Raw genomic sequence first — 16,976 nt, 5'->3', positions numbered from 1 at the left:
CCGGCTCTGAATTGCTTTATTTTGTAAAGCAGAGACGTCTATCTTAACTTTGTCGAGCAACAGATCTCGCCTAGACTCTGATTCACATTCGACCGTTTACCGTAGGACACCAGCCTCCCGCTGGTCACCGGCTCTCGCACAATGGGAGTCCTTGAAGCCCTCTGTCCCCAGGTCTGGTGGCTGCGAATCCTGGCAAAGCCCAGGAGCCCGCGCAGGGCACCTTCAGCGCGTGGGCGGGGCGGGCGCAGGTCTCCAGCCAGAGGGCGCGGCACCCACCCAGAGCAGACGCCCCGAAGACCACCCCCCCCACGCCCCGCCCCAGGGGGCTTCCCGACCTTTCCTTTCCCGGAGTCGGGGGCTCAGCCTGCCTGTAAGAAAAGTCTCTTTTCCAGTACTCCCCACCCAGTTTGCCTCTCCGCCAGTTTCTTCTGGGCTGGCGCTGCCCAGTCACCCTTAGCTTCACAATCAGCCCCCCGGCTCACTCACACCCCCAGGAGGCCCCTACCCGGCGGTGACCCCGAGGACCCCTCCCCGCAGGGGCCGGACTCCTGCGGACCGGCCCGCGCGCTAGGTGTCCAGAGGGTCTTCTTCGCTTCCCGGGCACCCTGAACGGGAAGCGGGGTGTGGGGGAGCCGGGGGCAGGGTGGGAGCCCGGGGAGCCGAGCGGGTGCGGGCCCGGGAAGGGCGCCGGGTCAGGGGGGAGGAGAGGAGAGTAGGCCACACAGGGGCTTTCGGTTTCCTGGGGTCTGATTGGAGGTTGGCCCGATGAGTCGGAGCTGGGGGCGCGCCCATCTCCGCTGGCTCCTGCGAGAGCCGGCGGCTCGGCCCCTCCCCGGAGCCGCTTTGTCCCGGCTGACGGCGGCCGAGGTTGCGGGGAGGAGCGGGCGGGAGGCACGGAGCCGGGGACACACGGACCGCGAGACCGGAGGCGGGGCGCGCCGCGCACGGCCCCACGCCCAGGCCCGCGGGCACCGCGCCCGCCCCCACGCGCTCGCACCGGCGGGCAGGTGAGCAGGCAGCGCCGCGCCCGCAGTCACCGGCCCCGCGGACGCCGGAGCCGCCGCCTCAGCCCCTGCCGGCGCTTCGTGGACGCCCAGCAGGTCGGTTATGTAACCGCGCCGGCCCGCTCGCCCCTGCGCCCGGTCCAGCGGGGACTGCGCGCGGCGCCCCGGCCGTGGCTGAGGGCGCGGCGAGGGGCGGGCGGGCGCGGTGGGGTTCGGGGGCTGGGTAGGGGGGCGGCAGCCGCGGACGGAGGGGGATCTGCTCCGGCTCTCAGTCCCCGCGGCGGCCGTGGGGACGGAGGTCTCCCTTGACCCCCCTCTAGAGGGCGCGGGTCTCTAAGAGCCCCTGCCCCATTCCTAGTGGCCCAAGGGCTCGCCTTCCTAGTAGCAGCAGCAGGTGCACAAGTAAAACAGCGAAGATGACGCCTGTGGCCCCCCTGTGGACTGAGGTTTGGAGAAGGGGTGAGGGCAGGTGGACTGCACTCTGAGGGGAGGAAAAAAAGGGGAGAGAACTAGAAACTCCTTATCAGTGCTCCTAAAAAGTGCTGGAGAGGAGGAAGGTACTTGGAGGCGCAGCGGGCTGGGAATTGTCCTGCCTGGGATTAGTGGGCATGGGTCATCTAAAAATAACTTCAAGTTTGAAAAGTGAAATAGAAGGGAGTGCAGTGTGCTGAGTTTGCCTGCCTGTGGGATGCTTCGCTCTAGAAGTCACCAGAGGGAACAGGCAAATCCCAGCCGCCTGGTCTCACTGGTTTCCAGGGTGTCTCGGTTTGACTTTTAGTTAATGATTTATTCTCCAAGGCACTGCTGTCTTTTTCTTATCCCAGAATGAGTTATAGCAGGGTGCATGCTTTGAATCTTTGCTATTTTCTACATCATTGGGATAGAGGTGTTCAGTGGACATCTAATGAGTTCGTTACCAGAGCTATTTTTTTTTATTTTTTTATTTTTGGTATGATTTTAGTAAAAACAACAGTTTCTGGGCTCCTTTTAATATGCAGTCCCACAACTGAAGGTGAACGAAGGCTACGGCCTTCCAGTCCACACTTCTTCCTTCCTTCAGCTAGAATCACATTTTAACCTGTCACACAGAGGGTAGGCTTTAGGAAAAGTAGGACATTTAAAAAAAAATGCCACTCAACTTTCTCACATATTACATCAACATCAAAACACAGGACAAATATATCACAGGCACAGGACAACACTTGCTAACTGGCCCTCTCCATTCTGGGGAAGCAGCGAAGTCGGAAAAGCTGAGAAGCTGGAAAGGATCAAGAAGCAGGTCAGCATTGACTGTAGAACGAGGCAGGGGAGTGAGCATTTGGCTGCTTTTCAGGCTGCCCATTGATTTTCTTTAGCCTTGGAGCTATTATCTTAAGTACAATCAGTCATTGCATTGAATTAGTCTAAAATGTGAGTTGCACTTTGCTTTCAAATCCCCTGCAAATCAAATCAGCATTTATTGAGCACCTACTACTCAAGTCCAGTCCACAGAATTTTGTGAGGGAAAAGTGTCCTCAAATAAAGCTACAGGATCCCGGGAGCTTTCAGAATGCCTTGTGTGTGCAGGTCCTGCAGAAGCCAACTAAATCTAGGAGGATGTGGCTCTCCCTCTCCATTGATGAACATTTAACAAGCGTAAGTGGGAACTCGAGAACTTTGCCATTTGCAAGTTCCCATTACACTCTTTTGAAAGCTACTTACGTAATTGTTTGCAGTTAGTTATATATATTACGGAAAGTAGCTTTATTGAGACAGGTTTTGATAGTAACTGAGGTTTAATTTTATTTCTTTGGGTAATTTTATTTCTTTGGGTACCATGCACTCAGTTTAATTTTTTTAAGTATTTATTTGGGGGAGAAAGGGAGGGGGAGGGAATGAGAATGAGCGGGGCAGAGGCAGAGAGAGAGGGAGACGCAGAATCTGAAGCAGGCTCCAGGCTCCAAGCTGTCAGCACAGAGCCCGAAGTGGGGCTAGAACTCATGAACCGCAAGATGATGACCTGACTGAAGTCAGATGCTTAGCCGGCTGAGCCACTGAGGCGCCCCCATCCACTCAGGTTATTTAGCAGTTATTTGTTAAGCATCTACTGTGGGCCATGTAGGCCCTGTGCCAGGGGATAAAAGAATGAAGCCCAGGCATTTCAGAAATCAATCTAGCAGAAAAGAAGGATAAGAAAATAAGTGATAGTGATCCACATGGTGAATGGCTAGTGGAGATAGGAACAAGTTCATTGGAAGCCCAAAGAAGGAAGGGTGGAGGGAATCTGGAAGAGATTCCAGAAAAGCAGTGCACTTGGACTGCATTCCAGTAGGCAGCAGCAGCTTTTTTTTTTTCTAGAGAAGGGGCCAGGTAGGTGTTCCACATCAAAGGCAAGTTTGTGTTCAAAGAACATTTAGGTCCTCTGAAATGAGGGGGTGGCAGGAGAGTTTGGGGGGTGTTTCAGTGAGCCTGAGATGTGAATACACTCTACTGAGGAGGAGAAACTATGTAGCCTTTTTGAGGAGAAAAGATTTGATGTAATTTGAATTTTGCAAAAGTGACTTTGGAGGTCCTAAATAGGTGGTATCGCAAAGGGGAATGAGCTTAGATTTTAGACCACTGGAGTGATGCAAGCAAAAGAAGAAGAAGAAGAAGAAGAAGAAGAAGAAGAAGAAAAATTAATTGTGCTTGAGCCAGGTAAGATAGAGAAAGAGAAGAGAGATCCTTAGAGAGCCATTTCAGAGGGAGAATTAGTAGTAGTAGGTCACCAAGTGGGTGGTGGTGTGGAAGGAGTTGATGTCTAGATGGACGGTCAGGTTTTTAACTAAGTTAGGAATTAGGCGAGAAGGATTAGATTTGAGAAGGATGAGGAATTTCAACTGAAATCTTTTCCTCTGAGATCAGGAAGAAAACAAGGATGCTCATTTGCCACATAGTGCTGGCAGCCAGAGTAATTAGGCATGAAAAATAAATGAAAGGCATCAAATAAGAAAGGAAGAAGTAAAACTGTCTCTATTTGCAGGTGACATATACATAGAAAGCTCTAGAGACTCCACTAAAAAACTGTTAGCAGTAATAAACAAATTCAGTAAAGTTGCAAATATGAAATCAATAAGCAAAATAAGTTGCATTTCCATAGGCTAATAATGAAGTATCAGAGAAATTAAAGAAACAATCCCATTTATAATTCTATCAAAAAGAATAAAATACCTAGGAATAAATTTAACCAAGGAGGTGAAAGATTTGTACACTGAAAACATTGATGAAAGAAATTGAAGAAGACACAAATAAATAGTCCATGCTCATGGATTGCAAGAATTAAAATTGTGAAAATGTCCATACTACCCAAAGCAATCTACAGATTCCATGCAATCCCTATCAAAATACCAATGGCATTTTTCACAGAAATAGAACAAACAGTCCTAAAATTTGTATGGAACTACAAAAACTCCAAATAGCCAATGCAATCTCAAGAAAGAAGAACAAAGCAGGAGGCATCACACTTTCTGATTTTAAACTATGTTATAAAATTGTGGTAACCAAAGCAGCATGGCATAAAAACAAACACATAAATCAGTGGAACAGAATAAAGATCTCAAAAATAAACTCACCTGTATGTGTTCAATTATTTTATGACAAAGGAACCAAAAATATACAATGAAGAAAGGATAGTCTCTGCAATAATGGTGTTGGGAAAATTGGACCACTGTATTACACCATACACAAAAATTAAGTCAAAGTGGATAAAAGGCTCAAATGTAAGATTTGAAGTCATGGAATTTCTGTAAGAAAATATAGGGGGTAATTTCCTTGACACTGGTCTTGGCAATGATTTCTTGGATTTGTCAACAAAAGCAAAAATAAACAAATGGGACTATATCAAACTAAAAACCTTCTTAATAAGAAAGGAAACCATCAACAAAATGAAAAGGCAACCCATGGAGTGGGAGAAACTATTTGTAAATCACTTATCTGATAAGAGTTCATATCCAAAGCATATAAAGAACACATACAACTCAATAACAAGAAAACAAAACAAAACAAAACAAAAAACCAAACCCCACAAACAATCCAATTAAAAAAATGGACAAAGGATCTGAATATACACCTTTTTTCCAAAGAAGACATACAGCTGACCATTAAGTACATGGAAAAGTGCACAACCTCACTAATTATCAGAGAAGTGAAAATCAAAACCACAATGAGCTATTACCTTATACCTATTTAGAATGGCTATTATCAAAACAAAACAGAACAAAAAAACCAAGAGGTAAGTATTGGCAGGGATGTGGGAAAAAAGGTAATCCCTGTGCACTGTTGTTGGGAATATAATTGATGGGAATATAAATTGGTGTGGCCACTATGGAAAACAGTATGGAAGTTCCTCAAAAAATTAAAAGTAGATCTATTATATGATCCAACAATCCTACATCTGGAAATTTATTAGGAAATAAATATAGGAAACAAATTCACTATCTTGAGAAAATATCTGTACCACCATGTTCATTACAGCATTATTTACAATAGCCAAGAGAGAGAAATAACCCAAGCGTCTGCTGATGAATGAATGGATAAAAGAAAGAAAAAATATATATTTTATATATATATAAGAAAATATATGTATTTTATATATAAAATAGAATATTATTTAGCCATAGAAGGAAGAAAACCCTGTCATTTGTAACAACATGGATGGACCTTGAGGGTATCATGCTAATTAAATAAGTCAGAGAAAGATAAGTATCACGTGATCTGACTTCTATGTGGAATTTAAAACAAACCAAGCTCATAGATCTAGGAAACAGGTTTGTGGTCGCCAGAGAGTGGGCGATGGGAGGTGGGCAAAATGGGTGAAGGGGGTCAACAGGTACAAACTTCCAGTTATAAGATAAATAAGCCCTGGGTATGTAATGTATAGTGTGGCGATTATAGTTAATAATCCCGTACCGTATATTTGAAAGTTGCCTAGAGAGTAGATCTTAAAAGTTGTCTCATAAGAAAAAATATGTGTAACTAACTATGGGAGGTGATGGAAGTTAACTAAACTTATTGTGGCAATCACTCTGCAATATATACAAATACCAAATCATTATGATGTACACCTAAAATAAATATAATACCTGTATTATATCAATTGTATCTCCGTAAAACTGAGGCAAAAGGGTAGTAAATGGGAAAGAGTGGGTTGAGAAAGATGGGGAAGTTTGACTTTATTATTTTTTTTTAATTTTTTTTTAACGTTATTTATTTTGAGACAGAGAGAGACAGAGCATGAACAGGGGAGGGGCAGAGAGAGAGGGAGACACAGAATCTGAAACAGGCTCCAGGCTCTGAGCTGTCAGCACAGAGCCCGACGCGGGGCTCGAACTCACAGACTGTGAGATCATGACCTGAGCCGAAGTCGGACGGCTTAACCGACCGAGCCACCCAGGCGCCCCTGACTTTAAAGATCAAATGAAAATGCTCAGGAGGCACTTGTATTTTCAATGGTAATTTCTTTATTCTTGGTGCCAACCTTCTACTTCATTTTACCTTCATTCCTGAGACTGCCTAGGGCTAACTTTAGAGAAGAGGTAGATGAATTTTTTTCAATAAATTGTTTAAAGTTTATTTATTTGAGAGAGAAAGAGCAGTGCGCGCGCACAAATGGGGCAGGGGCAGAGAGAGAGGAGAGAGGGAGAGAGAGAATCCCCAGCAGGTTCCGCACTGTGAGTGAGGAGACTGATGCAGGGCTTGATGCTGGCTCGGTGCAGGGCTGTATGTAGGGCTCGAACTCATGAACCATGAGATCATGACCTGAGCTGAAGTCCAATGCTCAGCTAACTAAGCCACCCAGGTGCCCTGAGGGAGATGAATTTGACTGCAGGAAGTTCTTTCTACCTACTTCCCCAAAAGTGAAAGTATGAACTGTCAATGATCTGAAAGAGTGGTGGTGATAACAGTAAAATAATTTAATGATAATTATATACCATTTATTGAGTGTTTATCCTGAGCACAGGGAGTTAGAGCTCTATATGAATTATCATATTTGCCTCACATGAAGCAGACACTATTGTTACTCTCATATAATTTATAAGAAACCCAAGGCAAAGGGAGGGTACCTTGTCTAGGCCACACAATTAATAAGAGGTACACACAGGCCTTGCCGGCATCCGGAATCACCATGTGAATTAATAACGTTGGAATAAGTCCTATTAGTCTGGAGTGTGTTTTTTACCCTATGTTTGAATATTTGTGGCTGATGCCGTAGAAGAGAACAGGATTCAGTCAGGATTCTGGCTCTCATCTGGGCTCTACACCTGATTGTGGTGTGACCTCTGCAAAGTCTCAGCCCCACTTAGGCTTAGCTATTTTAAATCTGTATATTAACGGGAGAAGAGGTTGACCAGATGATCTCTAGATTCTTGACACTTGGAAGTCCTGCCACCCTGTCTCAGATTTTACCACTAGATTTTACTACTAGAGTCACTGATTTGGGTTAAATGATGCCTGCCTGGCCACTTTTAGAATAGGACTACTGCTACGACTTTTTCTTTTTTTATGTTTATTTATTTTGAGAGAGAGACAGCGAGGCTTGAGTCGACGAGGGGCAGAGAGAGGAGGACACACAGAATCCAAGGCTCCAGGCTCCAAGCTGCAGCAGAGTCCGTCGCGGGGCTCAAACTTACAAACTGTGAGATCATGACCTGAGCCGAGGTCGGACGCTTAAACCGACTGAGCCACCCAGGCGCGCCCCTAATCCTACTACTTTTCCTCCTTCTCCTCCTCCTCCTTAACAGTATAGTGATTCAGCAGTTCTGTACATTACTCAGTGCTCATGGAAAAGTGTGTTCCTAATCCCCTTGGCCTCTTTTCAACCATCCCACACCTACCTCCCCTCCGGCAACCAAGTTTGTTCTCTGTATTTAAGAGTCTGATTTTTGTCTTTCGTTTGTTCATTTGCTTTGTTTCTTAACTTCTGCGTATGAGTGAATCATACGGTATTGGTCTTTGACTTATTTCAGTTAGCATAATACCCTCTAGATCATCCATGTTGTTGCAGATGGCAAGGTCTCATTCTTCTTTTATGGCTGGGGAATATTCCATTGTATGTACACCCCATTCTTCTTCATCACTTCGTCTATGGATGGACACCTGGGTTGCTTCCGTATCTTGGCTATTGTAAATAATGATGCAATAAATATAGGGGTGCATATATCTTTTTGAATTAGGGTGTTTTTGTTTTCTTTGGGTAAATACCCAGTAATGGGATTACTGATTCATATGGTATTTCTATTTTTAATGTTTTGGGGAACCTCCATACTGTTTTCCACAGTGGTTGCACCAAATGCATCCCACCAACAGTGCACAAGGGTTCCTTTTTCTCCACATCCTAGCCAACTCTTGTTGTTTCTTGTGTTTTTTTTTAAATTTATTTTAATGTTTATTTAGTTTTGAGAGGAGAGAGAGACAGAGTGTGAGTGGGGGAGGGGCAGAGAGAGAAGGAGACACAGAATCCGAAACAGGCTCCAGGCTCTGAGCTGTCAGCACAGAGCCCGACATGGGGCTCGAACTCACAAACCATGAGATCATGACCTGAGCCAAAGTCGGACGCTTAACCGACTGAGCCACCCAGGTGCCCCTCTTGTGTTTTTTTGTTTCAGCTATTCTGACAGATGTCAGGTGATATCTCACTGTGGTTTGATTTGCATTTCCCTAATGATGAATGATGTTGAGCATATTTTCATGTGTCTGTCGGTTATCTGTGTTGTCTAGAATAGAATAGGAGTACTTCTAAAAGGCCTAACTCAAATGATTTGATGTGAACTAGTCTATAGTGGAGGTGCTGACAAGGGTGTCTGATGTGAGGGGCAGCCCAGTTCAGTGAGGGGTAACCTGAATGAGCACTGAAGCAGAGGAATCTCCGTAGTCACTGATCAATTTCTTTATTTTAGACATGTTCCTTAAATTCTGAGACTTAGCTTGCTCATCTCTGAATAATTGGGGTGATTAATATACGTGTTACAAGACTGTTGTAGGAGGTGAAACAGATCACATAAAGCAGGCACTGTATACCAGACTCCCTCACTGAAGGGGCTCGGTAAATGGGGGTCCTCACCCCTCACACTCCCCTCCTCCACCCCGGGAACAGACATGCAGTAAAGGGATTATATAGAGTGTTTCTTAGGAAAGCTCCTACCTATAGTTTTGGTAAGGGCCACCTCTTCATGAGCATCACTTCTCTATCTTCGAAAGTAGTATAGGGGCACCTGGGTGGCTCAGTCGGTTGAGCTCTTGATTTCAGCTCAGGTCATGATCCCGCGGTTGTGGGATAAAGCCCTGTGTTGGTCTCCAGCTGAGTGGTGGAGCCTGCTTAGGATTCTTCTCTCTCTCTCTCTCCTCGTTCCAATAAATCTAGGAAGAAAGAAAGAAAGGGAAAGAAAGAACTCTATATTAAGAATATAAAACACATAGCACATCAAAACCTTTCAAGATGTGAATCTCAAAGTGTCCATTAGTAAATAACCCTCTAACATATAAAGAAGTTTCAACATTCTGCAAAGTTTTAGGCTCTTCTTTTGTTACCTCATAAATAGGCCAGGATTACTGTAAAGAAATAGTATGCCTAACCCATTATTATGGGATTATTATTGTGGCATCAAATATATGGTGACAGAAGGACTTCCTCCTATGTCTGTGCTTGTGTGCCTGCTACCTACGCCTTTAAAATATTCACTGTCCTCGTGTCTTTCTCTTGTATCAACCACCAGGTGTCATATGTTGTAGTTTAGATTAATTAATCAAGTTGAAGATTTTTTTTTAAGAAGCAGCCTTAAACTCAACTGACGCTGTTTTTAAGTCCCTTAAAAAGTGTATGATCATGAATGGTACTTTCTAGAAGTTAAAGAAAAGTTTCCAAAAATAGCTCAAACTTCCTGAAGTTCAGAATGCCCACAGAAACATTTTCTGTAATTAATATGGAAAGGGACTTACTTTTCATATCTGATCTCCCACGCACAACTCATTTTGAAACCGGGATGAAACATGGGTTTCTTAAGCTTTGGAAAGTGGCATAAGAAGACATTGTAAAGGGTAACAGTTACTGTTGGACAAAAGAAATTTGTGTACTTGAGCATTGCATCCTAGTTTTTGTCACTTTTGCCTTAGTTCTTGGTGGGAATAATTGCTTTTGTTGTTTCATGTACTTAAGAGATGCCTGCTACAAATATTCTAGTTCTTTGAGGGCATGGGCCATGTCCTAATACTCCTTTTGTGGTGTTGGGGATTAAAGCATAAAAAGCCTGGACTTGGCATGAGAAGGCCTGGATCCTAATCCTGGCGTTGTCACTTCCCAGCTATGTAACCTGAGCTTCCCATTGACCTAGCCGTCATAGGAGCTGGCATTTGTTGAATGCTGCCCTTGTTCCAGACACTGCGCTCAGCACCTGCATACGTTATCTCATTTAATCCTTACAACAACTCCACCATGGGGGTATTATCATCACTATTTACAGATGAGCACACCCTGAGGAGCAGGGGGAGCGAGCCAATCAGTATCCATTCTCTGAATTGCTATTTTCTTATCTGTCCAATTAGGAAAAGAACACTTGATCTGCCCACCTTCGAGTCGTGAAGGTGAAATGCTATGAGTCTGTGACTGTGCACTGAAAAATGCGATACCCTGTACAGATGTTAAGGATGACTGACACAGTGGGGGCCTCTCAGGAGATCAGTTATAGTTGGGCCCGGTATAGCCCCAGGTCTGTTTGGTGTATAAATGCTTTTATAGAATGTATTAAAAAACTGTCTTTCCTTGTCTTGTTTTTTGGTGGTTTGTTTATGGTGGCTGTTTTTTTTAAGGGTAACTTACTTGTTGTCAATACCAAGACTTGACCAGCCTGGGCAGGAGGAGGCTGAGGAGGCCATAGACGTGGGTCCTGCTGGTGAAAGGGGATGGGTGGAGAACCTGATTTACAGACAAGAGGTAACTGCCAGAGGAGTGTTTTAGTACAAACAGAGAAGGCTGAAAGTCAAAGCCAAGGTCGAGAAAGGCATAGGCATGATGTAGAGTACAAGAAATCGTCACCAGGGTTTAAGCATGAGCGACTGGTAGGACATGGAATCTGCTCAAGAAGGCCACAAATACCACCACACCACCCCCACCCCCAGTGTCTGTTGTCTGTCTACTTACCAGGAAAACTAGGCACCCTCTGGCCTGTTTTTCTTTTTTTTTTTTTTTAATTTTTTTAAATGTTTATTTACTTTTGAGGGAGAGAGAGACAGAGCAGGAGTGGGGGAGGGGCAGAGAGAGAGGGAGACACAGAATCCAAATAAGGCTCCAGGCTCTGAGCTGCCAGCACAGAGCCTGATGTGGGGCTCGAACCCACAAACTGCAAGATCATGACCTGAGCTGAAGTCGGCCGCCTAACCAACTGAGCCACCCAGGCGCCCCAGATGATTTTTTTAATGGTTTCTTTTTCTTGGTCATAGGTGCTTATTATAAAACTTAAAAAAAATTAAAACAGAATAGTATAAAAAAGAGACAATTAAAATCACATGTATTCTCATGAACAAGTGATAATTACTATTAACATTTTGTTGTTATTTCCTTTCAGGCTTTTTATATGCCTATCTTGTATAGAATTGGGAATCATACAAGGTACAGAATTTTGCATTCTGTGCATTTCACCAAACATTTTAAATAACTTTTTATGCAAAGTCAACAGACTTTGTGAACATTGTTTTCAGTATCTGCAGAGCATTCCCATGTATGATTTTACCAAATTCATTTACCTTCTCCCGTATTGTTGGACATTTAGCTGATCCTCAGTTAACCAAGGATCATGAATAAAGTTTGACGAACATCTTGGGTCATATTTTTTCTACTTTTTGGGTCATTTTCTAGGAGAGATTGTTAGAAGTAGAATTACTGGCTCAAATAGATGGACCTTCTGAAGGCTTTCTCTGTGTTTTGACATCGTGTTTCATTATTTTTCCGGGAGGTTGCAGTAATTTAACATTCCTACAAGCAATGCATTAGAATGTAGGTCTCACTTCTGTCCTGCTTGTAAGCACCTTTCCGGTGGAAGTAGGGGTGATTGGTATTAGTGCTTTTCTGAGATAACTCTTACTCTGGAAATGCACTTGCTTAACAGTGCTTCAAGGAGGTTGGGATTGTGTGTGTGTGTGTGTGTGTGTGTGTGTGCACGCCTGCGCGCATATGGGAATTGAGAATGTGTGGGTGGGGATGTGGTAGATTTTACGTGCATAAGTGTGTAGAGGAGAGCTGGCTATAGTGGATTCACTTTTCTCCCGGTGGTTCCATTATCAGGGGCTTGGCATTCGATGCCATGGGCCATGTGGGGCCAGAACACTGACAGCTGTCATTGCAGCCTGTTGAGCCACTGAAGCTGACTTAAACTAAGTGGAATAGGCAACTTCTGTTTAAGTGAGAACTGGTTCAGTTTGCCTTTAAATCCTGAAAAATATGCAGAGTAAATTTGCATGTGTATTTGCTTTAGTTGGTTTTGACCGGTTCCCCTTCCACTTTGGCAGGGCCTTTGGGCAGGCTTCTGACAGGTATGTCTTTTCACCTTCTTTTGTATAAACAACTAGGATTTTCAATTAGAATCTTCTTAAAAATCACTTAACTGGTTATTATTCTAGAATTTTCATTTCATGATTATTCAGATTAGTCTTTCAAAAAAAGGCTTTGCATTCACTATTAGGCCATCATCAACTGTCTTGATTATATTGACCAGTTATTGAGATATTGAGATAAACAGTCAATTTGAATCATTTTCCACCATGACATTTTCTGAAAGACAGGCTAAATTAATGATTTATTTAAAAAAATTTTAATGTTTATTTTTGAGAGAGAGAGAGAGAGAGAGAGAGCGAGCATGCGTGCAAGTGGGGGAGGAGCAGAGAGAGAGGGAGACACAGAATCTGAAGCAGGCTCCAGGCTCCCAGCTGTCAGCTGAGCCTGAAGAGGGGCTGGAACCCACGAGCTGTGAGATTATGACCTGAGCCAAAAGTCAGATGCTTAACCGCTTAACCAACTGAGCCACCCAGGTGCCTCAATATAATTTATTTTTTTGATTTGACTTCTGCAGCTATTAAAGATAAAGGTCTAGTAATGGGGCCTCACTAGAAAAATCAAAGTCCAATTTATACTTCCTTTCAAGGTTTAATAATTTGCCCAGAAAGAAATTATTTATTTGATTACAGGTATCGTATGAATTTTGAAATAGAAGATGGTAAATTCAGATAAATTAATGGTAGTTCAAGCAAAAATTTATATGCTCAAGAGCAAAGTCTCACTTGACAAGACAAGTGAAAGCAAAGTATTAATTCATGAATATGTTAATTTTTTCCTGCTGTGTTGCATTAATGATATTCATTTGATCTTTTATGATGTATGAACAACTGTTTATAAAACGGCTAAATTTTGGTCAGGGACGATATCTTCAGCAACTGCTATATTATAAATATGTTTATTTGGTATCCTTTATTTTCTCATTTTTCTGTCTCTTGGTGATTTCTGTCTATACACAGCTGTTGTTTAGCATTAAACTTCAAAAATTGACAAGGTGACATTTAGGTGAGGCTCTGAATTGAAGTATTTTTCTCAGTCAGATTTTCAGGCCTACCTTCTTACCTTGGTCTAAGTGTCACAGCTCATGGAGCCCCACGGGAATTCTTGGCACCCTGGTATCATGGGTGGGAGAGGGGATTCCACATTCTGGTCTACAACTACCCTGGGAGAGCCAGTGTGGCTCTGATGGGGCCAGGGAGGTTTTTCATGCCCCCACATGTGTGCAAACCCATTGGAAAGTTGCCTCCAGGAAGAGGTGAAATAAATGGTGTACCTGGACAGCTCGCCTCGGCTCCCCGAGGATGTTACTCTGATTCAAACCTGTAGCCCCTTCCTCAGGCTCTGTGAAAACTGTTCAGACCATGAAACCAGAAACTGAAGACATTAAGAAATTTAGAATGGCTCTAGGATAGGTGCAATCGCGTATTAGTGAAATTATTAATAGCTTACAGTGAGACATGGGACAGTCCACAGTGGTCCTGTGGGAACACCCAGATGCATGGTTTTTGCCTCTGTGGTGCTCGGCTTTTTTCATGCTTCCTGTTATTAACCTAACCAGCTCCCGGGAGGCCACAAGGGCAGGTGCTGTAGGGGTGACACTGTATTACTCATGAAATGGCCTTCAGGGTCTCCAAATGTGGAAATCTCCAAATGTAGCATGGCTCCTCATGAGGTTCTAGTTTTATTCTTTAAAATGCTTTTTAAAATCTTACATTTAAGTATGACTATTATTGCAAAGGCTCTTGTCTTGGGAGAGAAGGCCCAAATCCTGTACCCGACTTTCGGTGTTTCTTTGCACCTTTAATTTAACCTCTTTCCCTTGGTGTCATCATGTTCTCACAACCATACGTGGCTATTGTCTTACAACTCAAGCCAAGTGTGTATACTGTGAGGACGTTATTTTATCTGAACAAAATTAGAAGTACTTTAATGGATATCGTGAAAACCAATCCTAGGTATTTTTCATGACAGTATACATTTCAAGGGCATATCCTTTAGGGAAGAACATGCAAAAAATAAGTAAAGATTAAAGACCTTCACCAACTGGTGTTGGGGGGCTGTTTCCAGTGTATCTGGGAGCCCAAAGCGGTGCAATAACTCTAAGGGATCCAACAGCACCCTTCCTGCCCCACCTCCCATCAACCATGAGCTCTCTTTGAGTTATTCCATTTCTGGAAGGGTGCTGCTGGAACATGACAGACTCCCTCTGACTTTGTTCAGAAAATTTCCCTTTAGAATCTGTCACGCTCATTCTTCTTCTCAGAAACCCTCATCTCAGGGATCCTCAGGCTTTGAAAAGCTAAAATAATACTTCTTCCTTGCAAAAGAATGGATAAACAAATAAGTAAATATAGAGATAAGCTCCCTTCCTATGAAAAAAAAAGAAGTGATGTTCCAGTGGTAGAATATAAACACTTGGCTAAAAGATAATTTTTTTAATATTAAAAAAAAAAGGAACCTGGTAGTCATTTGAAATCATCTAGATTTAAGAACATCTCCTAGAAATGGGTCATCATCTAGTTTGGTGAGAGATCCTGTCTGAGACAGTAGTTTTCTCTGCCAGATGTTTTTGATTCCGTTTTGTTTATTTATTTGTTTGTTTGTTTTAATTAGGCCAGGCCTTTTAGTGCTTTTCCAAATTATGTCACTTTTTGTTTTTGGGTTCCCACTATTGAGATATTTGCATGCAGCCTTTTCTATATCCTAATCATTGCTTCAGCCATTGATATGCCTCTTTTCTTATGCTAGTGTTGGTGGTGGTTTATTTTTAATATATTAATACCATTATGAGGTTATTCTCTCATGTTGTAGGGATTCTGTTCAGTCTTTCTGCTGTCAATCACGTCACTGTAAATGTTGCCAAATGTGCACATTCCTTTTCCTAATTGCAAATGGACTTTTTTTTATGGCTAATTATAATGAACCCAAGGAGACAATAGTAATCATTGAGACATCGCTGCTAGAAGCCAGATATTATTTTGATCAGATTCCTATTATGATAAAGAATGAACCACTAAGTTGTTTATAATTAAATCAAAGGTCATTATAATAATAACAAAAAGAAGAAACAGTTTGCATACAATTTGTAGATATAGATGTCTAGAAAGCTTCCCATAATAATAATCAGGATAAGAGCTGTTTTACTAATGAGAACTAATTTGAGAGCCACATTGCAAACTGTATAGAATTATAGGGGACATCTCCTGTTTCTGCTTCTTGAAATTCTCAGTCTTCCTTCAAGTTCAATCTTTTCCAGATTTCCTCAAGCCCTGAGCCCTCAACAGAGCCACTCGTTTTTTGAACCTGTATTTATCTCACATACACAGGCTAATCTTCACTCTCATTCATTCATATATTCAGGCATTCATCATTCATTCACTCATTCATTGCCTTCTCTGCACTAGGCTTGTGCTAGCCACTGGAGTATGAACGCCAATAGAACGTAGTCTTGTCTGTAGAGAAGTTTAGAGTCCAGTAGACTTTAAGCTCACTTGTTTACTTACCCTCCTCCAGACGCCAGGTGCCCTGAGGGTGAAGACTGCCTCTGTGCATCATGCTGTGACACCCCCGCCCCCCCCCCTCCACTCCTCACAATGTCACAAAGGCTTGCATGCCGTGGGCACTCAGTCAGTGGTAAAATAAACTGATCATTATATCTATCCTAAATAATTCAGAAGCACAGAGTAAGATTTCCAACACCTTACCAGTGTCTTTAAAACCTTGTTCTCCTCCCGTAATTGCTAACTCTAAAAACAATTAAGTCCAAAGATAAGGTTGTCTCCTTTCACTTCGTGTGCCAAAAGCCTCTTCAGAAAATGATGTAGTGTCACATCTGTCTTACATACCAGAGCACAAGTATGATTGGTAGCAGGGTCTGAACTTCCTACAGGCAGACAGAGTAAAGGCTTCTGTCTCAAACTCGAATTATTTTGAAATGCCTCTGTTTCGGTAAGACAGCGTGTTCTGTTTGGTAAGACAGCCCTTGTGTGTGTGTGTGTGTGTGTGTGTGTGTAGGGCTTGGGTGTGTGACTCAACAAGAATAATGGTGGCCATTGAGTCCCTGTTAAGCACCAGGCTTTGGGCTAAGCACTTTCCATATGTTACCACACAGAGTCTCTTAACAACCCTGTGAGATAGATTCTATTTTTATCCCTGTTTTATCTAGCTGAGAGGACTGAGGCTCAGGGAAGTTGAGGACTTTGCGTAAGGACTTACAGGTAACAAGCGGTAGAGCCAGGAGTCACCAGTGGCCTTTCTACCCCTGCAGCCCTCTGTCCTTGTCCAAGTGGGGTTTGTGGAGGCGGTCATGGGGGATGGGGCATAGGACTTCTACACGGTAATGTTTTTGAATTTTGTGGGTTTTTGTTTTGTTTTCATTCCAGTGATAATCTAAATGATATTATCCTATTCTGGAT

The 16,976-nt window shown here is 43.1% G+C and overlaps 1 protein-coding gene across 2 annotated transcripts in view; it reads left to right on the top strand.

Annotated features, from left to right (window-relative positions):
* The first annotated feature begins 1,047 nt into the window (after positions 1-1,047).
* The window catches only part of RCAN2 (regulator of calcineurin 2), a 275,296-nt gene continuing 259,367 nt past the window's right edge, over positions 1,048-16,976 (top strand). The window contains exon 1 of one of the 2 annotated variants that reach the window (XM_030315639.1): positions 1,048-1,100. The gene's annotated coding sequence lies outside the window, so the exon portion shown is untranslated. Of the gene's footprint in view, positions 1,101-1,325; positions 1,451-16,976 lie in introns of those variants that run through there. The other variant, XM_030315641.1, reaches the window with a different exon arrangement.

This window comes from Lynx canadensis, chromosome B2 (assembly GCF_007474595.2).
Source record: "Lynx canadensis isolate LIC74 chromosome B2, mLynCan4.pri.v2, whole genome shotgun sequence".
NCBI lineage: Eukaryota > Metazoa > Chordata > Mammalia > Carnivora > Felidae > Lynx > Lynx canadensis.
The sequence above is the reverse complement of the archived record's forward strand: the minus strand, read 5'-3'. Positions and strand labels throughout refer to the sequence as shown.